Source organism: Diuraphis noxia, unplaced genomic scaffold (genome assembly GCF_037042655.1).
Source record: "Diuraphis noxia isolate RWA-SAM2 unplaced genomic scaffold, SU_Dnox_SAM2 contig0002, whole genome shotgun sequence".
Lineage (NCBI taxonomy): Eukaryota > Metazoa > Arthropoda > Insecta > Hemiptera > Aphididae > Diuraphis > Diuraphis noxia.
This window is the reverse complement of record NW_028301712.1, coordinates 7,323,456-7,344,173: the sequence shown is the minus strand read 5'-3', so window position 1 is coordinate 7,344,173 and position 20,718 is coordinate 7,323,456. Positions and strand designations below refer to the sequence as shown.

General features: G+C 31.1%; 1 long non-coding RNA gene across 1 annotated transcript in view; it reads left to right on the top strand.

Moving 5' to 3' along the window:
- Positions 1–2,463: 2,463 nt before the first annotated feature.
- LOC149058007 (uncharacterized) overlaps positions 2,464–20,718 on the top strand; it is a 40,923-nt gene continuing 22,668 nt past the window's right edge. The window contains exons 1-2 of the long non-coding RNA XR_016190633.1: positions 2,464–2,735; positions 8,461–8,511. This is a non-coding gene — a long non-coding RNA (uncharacterized LOC149058007). The remainder of the gene's footprint in view (positions 2,736–8,460; positions 8,512–20,718) is intronic.

The following is a 20,718-nucleotide window of genomic DNA, read 5'->3' as shown; positions in this document are numbered from 1 at the left end:
AAATATTGAATTTGTATACACAAATCCACGATTTTATAATTCTAAACCATATAGTTGCCGTAATGCTGCAAATATCTTCACAATATTAATTATAGTAATAATAATAATAATAATAATAATAATAGAGTACTGGCCTAAACCCCATACATCAAATCGCAAAGATGAAGTAGTTATCAACAGACTACGTATAGGTCACTCAAAGAGAAGAACACGCAGAGAAGAACCTGCAATGTGCCTAACCTGCGGAGAATCTCTCACAGTCAAGCACCTCCTTATCCACTGCCGTATCCATATAGATACCAGAAAAAGTCTAAAATTGCCCGACAACCTATTTGAAGCCCTTAGCTCTACCTATGACAACACCAACAAAATAATCACATTTTTAAAACAAATTGATATGTATAATCTAATTTAAGACTCTATTGTATAACTATATTTTACTGTGTATTAAATACTAATTTTGTTGCAAGCTAATAACCTTAGCAGTTAAAGCTGTACCATGAATAATAAAAAAAAATAATAATATTAGAGCTAAAATATCAAAATATGACATAGTTTACCAGACAGAAACAGCTAGATTTTGGCCCCTATTTAAGAGGACGCCACACCCGCATGTGTTGTCTTCGTCGTACAAGTGCGTATATAATAGCAAAATTTACGCTTATAGGAGATCACGTTTATCTCTGTGAGTTTAAAATGTAGAGCGAATTGACCTATTATAAAAATTAAAGGCAAGAATATTATCCAGGGCACCTCATGGGCTTTTTATTATATTTTAATTTTAAAGCGAGTAATGAGTATTTTAAAATTGTAAATAATTTTTATATCTAAAAATACTTATAACTCGAAATGAGTATTTTTAAATATACAAACAATTTACAATTTTAAAATATTCATAACTTGCTTTAAATTGAAATATAAAAAAAGCCCATGAGATGCCCTAAATGATAATCTTGCCTTTAATTTTTATTCAATTCACTCTAAATTTTAACCTAACGGAGATAAACATGATCTGCTGAGCGTAAAATTTGCTATGCTCACACTTGTACGACGAAGACATAATTATAGGTACACAATATGCTGGTGTGACGTCCTCTTAACAAGTTTTTCAAGCTCCGTTTATGCGAATATACTTATAATTGATACGCCATTATAATTATTTAACATCATTTTATAGGATGATGCACATAGGCAACAAGAAATAACCGTTGTTCTTAATTTGTTTATCATAGTGTCATTATGTGCACTGCATTATTGTTAGAAACATTTTTTATTTGTTCATTAAATATCATCTATTTAGTATGTATAAGTAATCTGTAGGTACTTAGGGTAGTGACCCGTTTTGTAATAAAATTAATAAAACACAATATTTTATGGTCATAAACCATATACATTCAGATACTTTACGTTGTATCTATACACACATATCACATTTTCGTACTAAACGCGACATACGGGCGCAAACACATTATTATAAGTACCTATGTTATATTATTATTATAAGCATATAAAGCACGCGGCAGCTCTAGAAACCCGTTAGAGGGCGTCCGGTACGGATTTATTGCCATTTTTTTTCTCTTCTCGTACACACACGCATATATATATATATATATATATTATTTATACATACGACATAATGTGCAGTATTCGTAAAATCCCCACCCCGAAATACCGCCCTTCTGCCCCGCCCCACCACAGCCGGATCCGTTTTCCCCGCGGCCGTGTGGTTTTGTACTCCGCTATTGTGGTGATGGTGGGGGGAGGGCGATACCGCCGGCTGCAGTGCAGTTTAGCTGATATAACACACAAATACTCGTACACACACATAAAGGTAAAAATAAGGTATACAAAATACAAATAATATACGTATATAATAAAATATAATATAAATAAAAAATGTGTGTGTAAGTATATAAGTTTGTCCAGTTTGTCGTACAGTTTGTCCGTCGGTCATCGTCGTGCACACACGGACGCAGACACTATCGGGGAAGGACGCCGGCCGGTCGTCGTGGTCGTAGCCGCCGCCGCCGACGATGACGACGACGTCGACGCTCAGTACGCTCCGGCATACGCGATGGTCCGCGTACCCAACGCGCGCGGAACTCTTGCACACGGTGCCTTTATATATGTACATATACTTACGATGCCTTGTCGTTATATAATATGTATATGTATTATGTATATACATTCATCATCTGCCGGCGAACTCGGGACACAAGCAAAACCGAATACGCGCTCGTCATCACCGGCGAATGTCATTTTAATAATATTATATAAATATATGATATAAAATATTATATATATATATATATATGAAGTATATAACATTAGACAGCGTCGTCGCCGTTTGTGCGACAAGACATAAAATTATCGTTATTTTACGATTTTTATCGAGCACGTTATATTATTATAAATAGGTACTGCACAGCATTATATTATTATATAATCCATAATATACAATAATATATTATTATATACGTCTTGACGAGCGCTTTCGAGTTTTCTTTACGATTCTTTTTTTTCTACATCCGTTGTCGCCGCATAATGCCATGTCGTCGTTGTGATGCGATAAAAAAAAATATTTTTTTTTATCATAATATTACTGAACGCATATTGTAATATCGTTTTTCAAACGACTTTGATCGGGCGTTCAAGTCTCCACGTGAGAAAACGGATGACGGCCCGTCACTGTTGCACGCCTCGCAGAAGACTACAGCCCCTATATTATGACCAATGTGAGTATTTATTTGTATCTTATTATTATAGTATATAACTATTATATTTACCTACATATTAATATATTATGTATTTTCAAAAAAACGTTAACGTGTAATTCATATTAAGTATTATCGATGTGTAACATTTCTCAAATATTAATTGAAGTATAATATATACACATAATTATACAACATTAAATATAGCAGATAAACCTTACTAATGTCGGGTTGTATAAACAATCACTAAACATTTATTGAATTAATAGTGAGCTGATATTTTATGATCCTATAATAATAGTTTAGTGGTCCTGCACAATTGGTTCATTAAATTTAATTAATCAATTTTTCATGCAACCCACCAGCATTAGTATTTAGTATTATAATCATAAAATACTGAATAGGTACTATGATACATAAACTTGTCCTTTATTTACACTCACTGTGAACACAGAAAACTAAGAAAATGTAGTATAGAAGCATTTAAAATAGCGAACATATTATTAAATTTCAAGTGCTACACAAATTAAATATCTTAGCAAGTCATAACAAAATTCACTATTTTAATACATTCAATTTCAATTAATCATCTTTATAAATCAATAACATATAATATAAGCTTAGTATTTAATTCTTTCACTACACTTTATGCACGCTATATTGAATAACATAACATTTTTCTTAATGAACTTGAATTATATTTCAAGTGTTACAAACATTATAAATGGTTCATGTTAATAAATCTATATATATATAGTTATACTTTATAGATAAATATTGACGAAAAGAACACACATAATTCGTAGTATGACTTAGCAATTATTGTTGTTCATATTGTATACCTGTTTAAGTAAAGGAAAAATATTTTAATTTTAAAATGCAATAAATTAATAAAGTTTACATTTGCCAACGTCGTTAATCTGCCGTGGATAATCGTTTTTAAACGACTCATCATTCGGATTCATAATATAAATTACATAATGATGTACTCTTCTAAAGTTTTTTTTTATTATTGTTATTAAATAATTTAATCACAAATAAACTGTAATTAGACATTTAAAAGTCAGTGAAACATACCTATATACAGTTTGTATTTGCGTAGGTAGGTACTTATCTACATTCTACTCTGTATAAATTACATAAATAGCATCATAAAACTGTACAAAATTAATTCGTATTCATTAGTCATGTCCTATTTCATTTAACCCTAACAACTAATAAGAATAACACAAATTTCGATGTTTGCTTGCATATAAGAACTCGGACATCTAGGAGACTAGGATACATATTTACAAACACGTTTTACTAAAATTAGTAGTTTAATTTATTTATAAATTTTATTGGTCAATATATACATATATATATAATATTGTAATTTTCACTATTATTATTATTATGGTTAAATGGCTTTTAAAATTTAAGCTGTTATTCGTATATTAGAGTTCAAATTTTCACATTTATGTAACATAGATTCATGCTGATTTAATACAGCTTACCTATAATTTATAAGACTTAAAAGGGTATTTTATAATTTTATCATTTGGTATGTAAAAACAATACAATAACTTTTAAGATTTTTGAATATTTTTTTAAATTTTGTAATTTATTAGTTCAATAGTTTCATCCTACTGCTTTCAACGATTATTATTCTTTTTACCTCTCTTTGAGTTTTTATACAATTATATATTTACAGATGTATTGTTTGATTTATTGAAACTTTGTAAGGATCAACTTTTTATACTATAAGTACCTACATTTTTAAAATTGACATTTAATGATGTACGGTGATTATTTTTGTTTTTTATTTTTCAAAGTTGCATTCCATTATTATAAAAATATATTACATATTTCATTTATTCGATGAGAGATTGTGGTCAGCCGTTTCACGCGAAATGTTGTGAGTCTGACCATGACTTCAACATTATTTGGTAATCCCCAAAACCAGGACGACATTTTTCTCTACTTGCATAATATTTGACTGCGTTTGGCCAGCTATAATAATCATTTTCCGTCATGTGTTAGTCGTACAAAGAAACCAACCAAACAAGTTTCCATATAACAACAAAGCATTTGCCGAATATATAAACTAATCAAATAGATGTTTTTGGGGAGGGAAAAATTGCATGGTGTACATATAAATATGATACATTAAGATAATATTATGTTATCATTGTTAACTCAATTTAATTCGAACGCTGTTGAAAAGCAAAACACCTATAGATATCATCGAACATAATATTTCCACATTACATTATACCTATATATTAGCGCATATTATAATTATGAATTTAATGATAATAACTAATAAGTTTGTTTATATTTCAATTAAACAAAATTAATTTTCTTAAAACGCTGTATACAAAGTTTTCTTGTAAAAAATAACACGTGAACGTTTATTATTGTTCTTATAAATAATTTTAATAGGACTCCGTCTCTCGCACTACGTTAGTAAAACTGCGAATTAATTTATTTTAAATCTTTATCTGCCAGTAATCATTTTAGTATAATATACAAGTGCTTAAAATGTATATATTATATACATTTTAAGCACTTGCAAACATTACCGTCTTGATTTGTAACAGTTAGTAACCTTCGACTTTATCGAACATGATGTGGTCTGGTTGGCGTTTGTTTGGTAATTTTATCACTAACTTGTTTTCAAAAATAAATTTAATTTATGTATTTTTCGAGTAATTTTATACCCCAAACATAACTCATGAGCATTTCAAGAGCCAAGAAAAAATATTGAGTTTTAAAGATGTTTGCGTTATCGTGACTCGACATATATGCGATCATCATAATGTATGCAGCTAGATTGTTGTAATATAGCACAATATGGGTAATTATGGATTTCATTCTTTTCGGAAAGTCGAAAAATACGATTTGAGATTCAAATCTCGTAGATGTCCCAGGGAATAATATTCCCAGTGACTTTCAGTATCACTCAAGTAGAAATGTCTGTTACTCTGTTATGTTCGTAATAATTATTGCGGCAAGGAATCTTAACGGCTGCAGAGCGTCAATGTAATTATATTATTCTAACATATTGCCGTAGTGTAATATATATACACATCTATAGCTTGACTGTGGTGGTGACGATACTGTATAGTGTCTGTTGATGAACTACCAATAATAGTGTCACTCTCCGTGTTCGTCTGACAAGACTAAAATAATATCTAATATAAAAAAATACAATGTCAACGTATACACGTCGTGCCGCGGCCGTGTTGTACGGAATCGGTCCGACGCTAAGTGCATATGCACTAATTATATGATAATATGCAGATATTTTTTTTATAACAATATTATATTAATCCTCGATTAAAACGAGCATTTGATTCGGTTCTGTAGACGAGGATTAGTTTTTCGACATTTTTCTCTCATAATAATATATTGTTATGTTTGATTTATTTTATAAGTACACCATTACACGCACACCGTGACAAATACTTAAATAAATACTTATGTACCTATATGTTTATTTCACGAACAAAATATTAAAACGGTCCGAACAGGTTCGAGATGCATTTAATCGTACATCAACAACAACAACAATAATAATAATTACCTACCTTAACGAAACCTTCGGATCAATTAAATCGGATTCGTCCGTGGCCGGCAAGATAACCGCGGTATAGTTGGACATATTTTATATACCTACCTATATATATATATATATATATATATATATATATATATATATATATGACTGGACTGCAGCGAGCGGAAATCTCGGCCAACTTCGGGCCGCAGGAAGTTTTAAGCGCCATTAAACTTCTTATCGGCATTGGGAACAGCATAAATTTACGTCCCGTGTCCGGCGCCTAACTCGCAATTATTATTATCAAACTCATATGATGCGGTGAGGGCCTTCTAATCGGCGTCGCTCGGTTTTGTCGTCATTATAATTAATTGAACGCCGTGACGTGTGCGTTTACGTATAAATTAAACACAATGTAAATTTTCAGATTGCTTCTCATTTACTTTTCTCGTCTCACGTCCATTTAGTTTATCCATTCAAAAGACCATTAAGATTTGTACCTATATAATACATGGTCATAGGTATAAGTGATATATATTATATCGATATGTATTTTAAGTTATAACCTATAAGATAGGTAGGTAATAAAGCATTTGCGGTCGCTATGACCTAACTCGACGAAGGTGATTCGTTTATCGCCTAAATAGGATAATATAATTATTTTGCTAAAAAAACTGAGTTGCCTTATGACATTTTTAAACTCAAAGAATTACACCGACAAAGTATTTTGAAAATATGTACCAATTTATATACATACCTACGTTTTGTGAAGGTTTTTAAAATTAACAGATTTATTTAATCTATTGCAGGATGCCGATTTAGCTAATGAGTAGGTACATAATATTTATTTTAAATGCCATATAGCTATTTATTCCATCTTTAAATTAATTAAAAAAACAAATTTTTGTGATAATATGTTATCTATATCTAGTACGGGTTTTGTAATGTACCTACCTGGCTGGATATTATAGGCACCCAAATTCATTTTAAATTTTGATTGTCGAGATTTTGTGTTTTATTAAAAACTGTAGTAAATATTTTATCGTAATGCCCGTGGTTTTATTTTATAAACCCGATAGAATTCATGATTCAGATAAATAAACTTATATGAGATATATATGAATACTTGACTAAAATATAACTTATTAAAATAATATTATAATGGTTTAATTTATTATTTTGGTTATTAAATTGATTTCCCTGCACTGGCTGTACTTGAGATATTTTCGAATTTTCACCAACAGTAAATATAGTTACCATATTATTTTTTTTAACAAATATTAGTTAAGTTTATTTCCAACAATTAAACCATAATCATCGTTCATACAACCATAAGTATAGTTAAATTATAATTAATTTTTGTATTTTTGTACGACAATCATGTAAAAATTATAAAAATAATTCTTTACATATTATCAAAATACATATTCCATGATGCGTAGGGACAGGGAGTAACTTGCAAATTTAAAATATTAGACATAGTATGCGAGTGATTGGCTATCACTTGAATTTCATGAACACATTTACACACGAGAGCGATTGATTAGAAACACACATAGATCACGAAGAATGAACACAAAAAAATTGTGTGCATAATTTATTATATTATAGATATAAGCCGTAGGTAAGCAATTTTAGTTGCTTAAGGTATTTCTTAGCGTGATAAGTTACAATCATGTTGTATACTAAATTATAAACGCGGTGCCCGACCTATCTCAATTATACCTTTTCTCCAGAGAAAAAGAATAATAATGCTATTAATATTATTAATCCACACAAGTATCATGCTATAAAATGGTATAGGTATTTATTGTCAACAGCCAAGACGCTGTCGCGGGAATCGCGTTTTAAGAGTGTTGAAAATGAATCAAAATTTCAAAATAATTTATGTTGTTATTCTCGGCTATCGTATACCTATGCATCATATTATTATTATTATTATTATAACATGCAAGTTATTATAACTGTGGTTATTCAATTTGTTCTGCTATCGAGTAAAACACTGCACCTTATAATACACAATAATATGCATAATATTATTATAATATAATGTAAGACGATAAAAATCCAAACGCATATTTCATCGGTTGCGTGTCCGCTATATTAAAACGTGTGTATGCAATTATTACATTATAATATAATATAGTACCTACCATTTACCACCAGTGATTCGCGTATTTAATTTTTTTGTTTTTGTCGTTTCAGATTAGTTCGATTAACAGTTTAACACCACTCTCGGAGAACACCGAACGTACGGTGAGTACCCCATACTATAATACGTAATATACCATTATTATAGCTAATAATATTTTAGCAACGTTTATAATATTTTTATTTTACTGTTGCCAGGGGCGACTCCAGAGCATTGGTTGGGAGGGGGCCAAGTTAAAATTTCACAAAACTTTAAACAAATAAATTATTTATAAAATAAGATTATAACAATTCTTATCAAAATAATATTCTTAGTATCCTCGTACAGAGATGTGTACTAAACAATGTATGTTTTGAACATAGGTGATAAAATAATAATATCATGATATCATACCATAATAATATTGAAGTGTATTTTATTTATAGCCTTATAAATTCTTCACAATATAGATAGGTACATCGTACATGTTAACCTACCGTAGTCATACGTGTGTAGAGGTATCTATTTACATACTTGTGCGTGTCGTATAATGGTCGATAATCGATATTATAATATGCTTTTTTTATTTGTAACTTTTTTTTTTTAACAATTTAAATTTTTTTATAAATACGGGCTTGGGAGCGGGCCGCGGTCCCTAGGAGCTGCCCCTGGCTGTTGCAATACACCTTTATGGGTACACTCTCATAATAATCTTATGAAATCGGTCCAATTATTTAATTGTTGTCATATAATATAGTTTGGAAAAAAACCGTGTTTCAATCACTTATATTTTTTTAAGCAATTTTATGTAATTATTACAATAGGTACATTTATGATATTAATATATTATGTTATGTATTAGTTATGAATTTCTGTTTTTTAAACATATATGAAGTGGTATTCGTCGTACTCGCGTATACTGTAGAGTATGATCATGATGTTCATTTACTATACATGATAATATAGCATTGCAGTAACCGGTGCCTGTATTATGATGTAGGTATAGGTAGGTATTTGATAGGCTCACGAGGGGAATTAATATTTGATCCGCGTACGATTGTTTTACGCGTTCGTAAACGCTGGACCCGCCTATCCCAAGTGGTGGTAATGGTGGTGGCGGTATAGTAGTGGTTGCACCTAACAGTCGCATAATATTAATATACTTTTATAAACCACGGCGGGTAGTGCCTGCCTACATGGTATAATATACCTACCTACATATTATTCACCGTTTTAGCATAACACAATAATAATTCATCAAACGCAATATACATATGATTTCCACCGCGCATGCACGTACTTTACATACACCCGTCATTCATATTATATACACGAAATACATTAAGGAGCTAATGACTCCGGCGGAGCCGCGCGCACTGAAACGGAGGTATAATTATTATAACAGGTATATATATATATATATATTTATATATATATAGGTATACCGTCTAATTGTTGAGCTACTGTGGAAACAAGTTAATAAATTTATAATTTCCAGTTTATATTATGTTATACTTTTGTTACTTGACGTTTAAATTTCGAACGATCCCGTCTCGATACTATACAACATAATAATAATACCTATACTTAATCCTAATTGATAAATCAAAAGCACGATGGTTTTTATTATTATAGCCGTGATTCGTGGACGCTTGTCGTATATCCGCCCTTACCGCGTACATGATAATATATTATTAAAAAATGTTATACAATGAAAACACGCCAAGTATATATGGTTAGGTATTCCTAATTTAGCACACCACGACAGACGTTTTATAATGAAATCGCTATTGTCTCGACCGAGAGAAATAAACGCATATTGCTATAAAATTAAAAAATATACTGGTAGGGTGGTATCAAAAAATTGCAACGCCACATCTATAGATCGGACCTAATCACAATAATGTTGTATATGTGTATAATTTTATAAGTTACCAGGCGATAAAAAACTTACATAAACCAGACTCGAATATACGATAATTTGGGTACACTTTATAGGCGATGTAATTAAAATATATTTATTATAAACACAACTCTTTTAAACGAATGCCTTGAATTTGGTGCGTGCCAATAAGTTTATATGACAACACAGCCGGTAAAACAATAATACAATTGAATCTTTTTTAAATTTTTTATAAATCATAGATTGAGCAGGAAATATTGGGTGAATTTCGTGGAATATCTTATCGTTTCGTATACCACATTGGTCATATGCTCATATTTTATATGATTTTTAAAACTATTTTATAATATTGTATTATATTTCAAGACTCCTAATCCAACATATCGATACCTATTACCGTAATAGTGCCTACTCCATTGCGAGGTACGTATAAGTACGTTGACCTTTGTCGACAACTATTCCTATTGCATAATATGGCAAAAAATAATATCCTTTAAACTAACTTAAACTTCAATGGGGTAGGTCGAGAACAACTCGATCGTGGAGAGGCCGTATATTTTATTATTTCTGATGTTCATTATTTTGTCGCGTTGGTTGTCGACCTCACTATAATATAATACTTTTATTCCATCGGGCTTTTGTATATACGAACTGCGAAAAAACAAAAAAACAAAACGCAGACATTGTTCAGTCACTTATCATAATATTATATAGTATAAGAACTAATATCGAAGTACAGTTTTTCACAAAATCATCACAGCCCACAGGGGTAACTATAATACATGACTTTTAATAGTGATGAAGTAAGCTACCTAATAACCATTTTATAGATAGTTGGTGCTAAAAAAAAAGAAGAAAATATAATATTTTATAATATTATTAGCGAAATCGTGGCTTTATTATAATCGATATTCGATATCGTATATTTATCAACCGTATCAACCTAGGGACTGTAGGTGTATTATTTAATATTTAATTTAATTATTGTTTCATCCATAGCACCTATGCGTATTATATTATATTCTGTTGTTATACCCAAACGCGTTAATATTCATTTGCGGGTAGGTCACGGTCATCGTCGGCATTTGAGTATTATAGCGTATAACGTCTGTAACTAAATGGTATTAATGTAAAAAATTATGTGCAACCAACAACATTAGATTTTCCAAATAAGATCGAAAACTGTGCGTCCGGTTTGGCAAAGCTCCGAAGGTCGTCGAGTATATCAAAATATTGAAATAATAATTAAATTATGTCTAAGAAAATTTGTGGGACAACAATATTGAACAACCGCATACAATAATAAATTAATAATACCCTATAAAGGTTTACTCCGTAGTCGTGTAGACCATATTATTGTAATATATGATATTTCTAAAACCGTTGGTTACATTATACATGCAGGAATAAGACACGTGTGACCCGAATTGAGAACATCATCGTTATCCGTTGTCACCTTGAACTTTATCTTTATAATAATTTCTACATCGTTGTAATAATTTCGATATATTTCTTATTATTTTTGTTTCACACGTTTAATATGGATGTTCATCCTACCCGTGGTTGATTAAATAAATATATTAACTCCCAAAACGAAAACAAAAACTAATGAATACATCTGGAAGATCCGATAAATAAAAAACATCAACAGCTACCAAATTTACATTGTTAATATTGTTAGCGTGTCGCAGGGGCAATAAGGTCACTTCTGTAATGAGCCAATTTGGACCGACAAATTAAGTTTTAAATACGTCACCCTAAACGAGACCATCAAATTATACGTCGCTCAACGACCGTTGCAGTATTTGTTATTTAAAATAACATAAAAAAAAAAATTTACCTAACTTATTTCATCTGCATATAACAATATAATATATATATACACACCAAAATATGCGTTTGCGGCGTTTTATTCTTATAGATTATAATAAATAAATAGATGTAATATATTATAGTCATCTCGTGCTATTTTAAATACAACAATGCGATCTGTGAGTATTACAATAATATTTATATCCGTGTGCAGACTTTTCGTGTACCTAATGTGCTCCGCGCGCAGAGTCGAATGTATATTATAATTGATGGTAGGAATACGTCCGGGTCTGGTCGTGCACGGTACACGACCTGTGTTGGAACCATAATATTATATTAATATTATACCTACACATCATTATGTACAGTATGCAATACGTTAAAATAATAAACAAAGATGTTATATAGGTTATAATTTGGTGTATAATATTTTTGAAAACGTATACGAGTACAAAGGTTTTAGCAAACTTTTCAGGCCAGCTCCCTACACTTTGGTCAACCCTAGACGTTAGCCCCCCTCAAAAAATAATTTTAATAGCGATTATTATTACTCAATTTCACAAATCTTTTTCTGTCCTACCAATACAGTGTTGATTTTTTAAATTTTCTTGCACCCCCCAATCCATAATAGTATATGCACGATGTGACGTTTGGTTATATATATATATACATAAAGTGTCTCAGAAAGATATATATATAAGTACGTATAATATTATTACGGCGTTTATCTGTACAATGATATAATATATACGAATAATATAATATATAGACAATCATGACGATACATATATATATATATATATATATAGTGTAATGATGTAAAGTGCGAGCCAGAGCCGATCTGTCGTCGCGCCTGCAATAATATATACTGGTTCGGGTTTCCAGTGTTGTCTGTATTCTCATCCCGTCGACCGCCCACGCTTCCACTACGGCTCCGGTCCGCCGGACGCAACCACCTGTTTATTATATAATAATATTACGTGGACTTTGTGCGATTAGCGTGTGGTGGTGTATATAATATATATAATAAATAGTTTATTGCAGGCGTCGTGGTAGTTTGTCTATACGCGCGGCGTCGAGTTCACAAGTATATACATTTGTACGTTTACACGCTCACAAGCACACGCACACACACATATTCGCATTCTCTCACTCTAATACACACACACTCTCTCTCTCTCTCTCTCTCTCTCCATATATATATAGATACAATAAATACGCGAGCAGAGATCTTACCGCCGACCGTGTGGTCCACATAACTCTCTCTACTCCGTGTGCGTCTGTGTCTGTCCGTCTGCGCCGCTCGAGATTAGTCGGCACAGGCAAATATATAATACTATATTATACATATTATAGGTATATTATATTATTATGCGCACTAGTAGATAACATTGCACAGACATTGTTGTGTGTGTGCGTGCGTAGCCCATATTTATTATCCCGTTTAGCTGGGTGTGTTTGTGATTCGTTGATAGGTACACTATATTATAATATTGATTGAACCGCGACCGATCGATTTTAATATCATCGATATTATCGTCATTATTACGACTATACCTACCGTTCAAAGTTTTCGAGAAAAAACCCGTACGCGCGAAGACGATAATTATTTTTATCGTGTCTGGTGAAACTGGTACTGTTTTTAAGTCCTGGAAAATATCGATGAATATTTTTTACATATTTCATTTTTATAACAATATATTATCTTGCAATCTGCGTCATCTTAAATCCAAAAATCATTTTCTAAAAATATGTATAAATCGTATACACGAAACATAACTTCAAAATCTCGGATTTTGTATGTTTTTCAAATCAGATTTGAGTTATGAAATGTTCAGTGTACATAAAATACGCTCATCGCGTGTTTTAATTACAAACTGTAATTAAAACTAACATATTATTATTTTTTATTTCCACGCTAAAACGATTATCATTAAAATGATTCTTCATAGAATATAACAACAATGCAATTATAATTTATATGTTCATTAACTCTTGGGTTTTTTAACCTTTGAAAATTTATTGGTATAAGATAGTAATATATTACGTCGCTTCACTCACGGTTATAAATATGGAAAAAAAAATAATAATACAGAATTTTCGACTAAAGCTTTGAAGTTTCAATTTTCTGTGACTATTCATCAGTGATGGTTTTAAGGGGGGGGGGGGGGGGTGATTCCTCTCTCCCACCTATAACTTAGGATAGTTTTTTTTTTTATAAATATATAAATATTGATACATAGAAATGTATGACAATCATTAATAGTAAATAATATTATTATAAAAGTTTAAAAAATATATAACGCATTAACGTGATATTAAAATAAAACGTCAATATATACTCTCGGATAGACATCGGTAAAGGAATTAAATTACGATTGTATGCAGCATATACGAGTATAACATATATGATATGATAATAATATGGCAATCCAGGTGAGCATAGCCATTTGAAGTCGGATAAATCGAACGTATTAGTTTATGGTCATCGTGTTTTATAGATACGTATCAGTGAACATGTTAATACCGTCGTGACTGACGTTTATTTCATAACTTAACTAAATATGTAATAACACATACATTATTATCTTACAACAATCGACTTGTACATTATATTATAGTGCACTTGTGCACTATATGTCTATATATACATATATGATATAATAATGACGTATTATATACTATTTGTTAAAACGTTCAAGTTATATTATTGCAGTTTGGATTTGGACGATTTGAAACGATTATATGTATCATATGAGTAAATATATAATATAATATGACTCTCCATAAAACATAAATTATATACCTATTGTCAAACATTATTTTATTTTTCTATACTTACGTAGATATATTTTTCTCCAAAAAAAAAAAGTCAATTCCATATGGGAAATGGAGAGCACAAGATGTACATACCTAATATACAAATTTCAAACACATAAATATACTGTTTCGGGCTGTAAAGATGTTATCTATTTTAGGTCCTTTATTACACTCAGCTCCTTATATTCTTCCATACTTATGATAATGAAGTAATGACTATACAATATAACATCGGTAGCATTTCCATAAACGCATAGCCAGTACTAGAGCTGACATTTCGAGGAGGCTAAAAACATCAAACACAAAATTCTGAGATTTATCTTCTGTCATCTGGAAGGACTATGGAAATATTGACCCCCTTCCCTAGTCGTACCTATATGCAGCTATATGCGTGTAATATCATTAAACACGATAAGTTCAAACACTTCCGATATCCACGCGCGTATACTTATGTAATATTATGACATAATACTAATTTAATATCTGGGACAAACGGACGACTGAACTCCGACGAATTTTACGATGCAACTTATTGTGTGAACGGAAAAAGTCCGAATAACTATATATTAAAAAATAACTTTGTTATCGATAATAACTTGCGAAAGATTAAAAAAAACCACCAATAAGTCCTGCTTGCAACTGCATAATATGATGACGTACAGTGGCGCCGAACCTGTGTATCAAGGGGGACAACCGCCCACCTTCTTTGAATGGATGGGTGGGTGTTTAGAAAATTTAAGTATTATGATTGAAAATAATATTGTTCATCAGTATTTTAGATATACTATATCTATTATACTAGAATCTTCAGATCGCATGAGTAGTATTAAAGCAAAAAGTTTATTTGATTATCTGATATCAGAACGTTTTTTTTTTTAACAGCATTGACCTTTAGACAAATTTTTGATATTACAGGTCCATTAAATTTATATTTGCTGGGGAAAAATATTGATTTGTTATCGGCTGTATCATATGTTAAAAGTGTACAAAAGAAAATAAACTTGTTTAGAAATGATACTCAATTTGAAGCAATAGTGAAAGAAAAAGAAATATTTGTTAATACAAATGTTGTAGACTTTGATATAATACCACTTACACAAACCCGTATGAGAAAGAAAAAAAAATGCCAAGAGAGACATCATCAGATGAACTGCCAAACTTAAGTCCAATTAACAACTTTAAAATAAATACTTACTTTACTGTTATTGATATAATAAGTTCTCAAATATTTGAAAGATTCAATAACAATTCAAATCCTTTAATAAATGATTTATCACTTTTTAACAAAAAAATACTTCTAGAAATAACAAAATCGTCCAATTTGCCTAATGACGCATTTAATGGATTTCAACAAGTTTGTGGGAAGTTTGTTTCTGCTGAAGACTTTAGAAGAGAATATAGTCAATTTGCAAATGTATATTTAGAGTTAGAAAAAACATTGTTGTTGTCAAAAACATTACACCAACAAAATAATACACAGTTTAAAAATTATGTATTTGAAGCCAGTGATACTGAATGTGAAGTAGCAGAATTAACTGACGATGATTTATTGGAAACTCTTAATAGTGAAGGTACTATTCACATGATGTATAAGATATGCAATGAGGCAGGTTTGAAAGAAAAATTCCCTGCTCTATATACTGCTCTAAGTATTGCACTGACTCTCCCTATATCAAGTGTTTCTCCTGAAAAAACGTTCTCAAACTTAAAATTTGTGAAAACAAGGCTTCGTAGTACAATGTGTGAAGACAGGCTTGAAGCACTTTTGATGATGTCTTGTGAATGTGATATTCCAATTGATGTAGATACTATCATCAAACGTTTTGCATCATGTAGTACAGAATTGTCAAAATTATTATTGTAATGTACATTTTAATAACTCTATTATTGATTTATTTATATTATTTAAATTTAATCATATGTTATTATTGTAATCATATTATGTCATTGACGTATATATATATATATGCAACTCCTATAGGTCATCCAGATAATATGATTATATTACACGCACATATTATGTATAACCGATGATGTTGTTCAGAAAACTGGTTGCCATCGATGTAAAACTAAATACAGAATAACTGCAATGTTTAATAATAATGTACACTAACAATATATACATACACACACACACACACACACACACACATGACACATATATATACATAATGGAACGGATTCGATGGTCGATGGAGTGCGGGAAGAGGAATTAATAGCAGGTACCTGCCTATACTCGTATAATGTATTGTATATATACGCTCGTGGGCTTACGGAAAGGATATTGTTTTTAATAATTTATAGACTCGCGGAATAACGAAAAATCGATTTCTATATAGATCGATATCGCCGTCTCGACCAACGCTCGCATAATAATAATGATAATGATAATAATAATGTGATAATATGTTTTTGAAATCGGCCATAAGCACTCTTGCGCCCACGCGAAAATTCTACGATCGCGTACCTCTGGGTGGCGATGCGGTCGTCGTCGTCGATTACTTTATTATATTGTAATACGTGTTAGGAAGTTATATATAATCGTACGTATAATAATTAGATGTATACCTATTGATTATTAAAGACTGAATTATTTATAAACCCTATTGAAAGATCTGTTTTAAAAATAAAAACTCATTGGGTATACATGGACGTTCATGCGACATAATGACGTGTATTATCACGACATTTCTCACTGAATGTATATAGACATTGGATGGTTAGGAGCTTAGGACAATATAAAGGACTCGGAACTATATTTACATTTGTATATATGTGTATAATATACTAAAACTTAGTCTGATACAAATGTGTTAAACGATAATGTACGTATAACATACATATTATATTGTTATAGTTTTATTGATTTCGCGAAAAAAAAAAAACATAATATTATAATATATAAATATAATGTATTAATGTATACATATGTTTTTATTGTTTCTTATTAACATCGGTAAAAATGGTCATTAGTTACAATTTTTTTTTTAAATATTTGATTTTAAAATTTGGTTTTTTTTAAACTTTAAAATTAATGTGGTGGTATCCACGTTGGTTCCTTATTGCGTAATTCTATATTATTAATGACCAAAACAATGATTATATAATATACATAGAACATCCGTTTTTGGTATTCAATTAGTAAATTATAGTAGCGAGCGCTGATTAATAACGTGGATCTTTATAAAAGTATCTCTTAAGTTTCCAAATATATCGATATAGTATGATTGTCGGTTATAATCTTGCATTTATGATTTTTTAAAAATTAATCAGTATTCGAAAATTAAAACTTAAGAGTACCTACAGAAAATTTTAACTTATATTTCAAACATTGTTTTAAATATTACTTGAATATTCATAATTTGGTTTTATTCTCATTACACATTAAAATAGTATTATATTTTGTTATATTTTAAAACACATTTTACCATATTAAAGGGTTCAAAGTTCCGCGTCCCGTTTGATAATATTTATAATTTACAATAAGCAACACAGTATTAAATGTCATGTAATACTGATGTTATATACGTATATCCATTATAATATGTACCTAATGTATTATAATATAAATAATATAATGCTCGACGACGATATCTGTCGACAACCTTATTAACATCGTACGTACAATACATCTCATCTATATAATAACAGTCTTCGGCACGTCCGATTATCATTCTTCCGTATTTTATTATTTATTAAGTATATAAAGGCACAGACGAGAGTTGTTGCTGCAGAACAGACACGTCATCAACTATAAACTACGACTCGGTCGACCGCGACTTATCCAGACGTCATCACGCGCGCGTTTCGTCAAGCTGTCCTGTCCGTCTGCCTCCGCAGACGACGTCGTCGGTCGTCGTCGTCGACGGCCGCTTACTTTGTAATCGTCATCGGTCAGGACCGATTTAATCGTGTCGGCGACTTGTATAATAAGTATTTAATGCGTGTACCCACACACGCACACACACAACACATATCGGTAACGATATATTATATTACGTATATTATTCGTATGACATTTCGACGTCGCCGTCGGAAAAGGCGTTTCGGGGTAAAACCGGGCTGCAGAGAATTTGTCCGCGAACTCTCCCACGACTGTATTGTATTATTAGTATATCAATAGTATATAGCATGCACACACACACACATTTATATAGGTATAACCTACACCAGCATTTAATGCAATATATATCGCCACGAGACGGGAAAATAATATATATCTGCTCTTCGAAACCTGTCGATCGACCCCGGCAATAGATTATTGACGCTGAAAACACATAAAGGTGTCTGTTCCTATATATATATATATATATATTAATAAATATGTTTGTACTGTACAGCGTAATATTATGTACATACCTATATATGCGTTATATGCTGTGGCTTGCGACAAGCCATTGCTCACGTCCAAAACCTGTTTATTTTTTTATCATATTGTTGTATAGCCGAACACATGATATTTCGCTAAAAAACCATTGGAATAGATTTGGTGTTCGCTGCTGAGTCTCGCGCGTGTGTTCGGCTACAATAATAGCTCGCGTCGCGTTCACAAAGGTCCTACAATTATTTCATATTATACTGTCTAACACGTGACTTCCCACGTCGCCGAAACCCAATTATTGCCGAATCCCAATTCGCCGACTTATTAAAAAATAAAAATAAATACAAATTTGTCATGTGTGTAAATGGTTATTAGTAGGTACACGAAGTCAGTAGATATATTATATAGAAATGAAAGTAGGTTAGGATATTAACTCAACTCCGTGTGTTGCAGGGTGATTGTGGTTCTTCGATAATACTACATCTGTATTGTTTTTCAAAATAGCACGACCACCGCAGTTTTGAATGCATTTATAGTATTCAGTTGTGCCCCGTATTCTGTCCACTCGATGAATAAAATCATCAACAATTAGTAAATCTCGATCTTTTTCTGATTTTATTTTAAACCATTCCATTTTTAATTCACTTTTTAATAGCTATACTAAAGTTCACTGTAAAATCGGCTGGAATGAACTAAATTCACCAATCTATACTACATAATATGGATTTTATATTTTTATGCGTGGAAAAACATTTAAACGTTGAACTTATATCGATAACATACCATAATATTATCGCTATCTTATCCGTTTTCGATAAGATCATTATGGATCAATCAACTGTCGGCGAATCGGGAAAATTGAAACTTTTATAATAATTTGTCGGCGAACCGAGACGTCGGCGAACTAGACTGTCGGCAAAAAAGGAATATCTAAAAAATATTTTAAAACTGGTATACATATATGTCGGCCAACTGAGTTGTCGGCGAATTGGGATTCAGCAAAGTGGGTATGAACCGTCTAACATTTCATTGCGATATATTTCTAAGACATTATTAAAGCCATATAATATAGGTATAAGTATAGTACCTATATGCAAAAAGAAAATTAATTTTAAGAGGACTTTGTGGCATTCATAATCATCGGTTATGTATGAAATTAAAATCATTTTAGCTTTATAACGTAGAAGGTTATATTATACTGTTTGTCGTACGCATTCGATATTTCTGGTTTCCGAGTTGATGATTTCCAATCTCCGACGTTTTTTCGGTGATATTACATAATACTATACATATTTGATATTATAATAGTACCTATACGAATATACGATTCACCTATGGCTATATATACTCTAAACATATATATTATATACAGAGTGATTGGCCTGCAAGAGCGCCAACAGCGTTCACCCCAATTTTTCATTTAATAATACGCATTCGTACAGGTTCAGGTTATTTGAGTTCAAATAATATATGCTC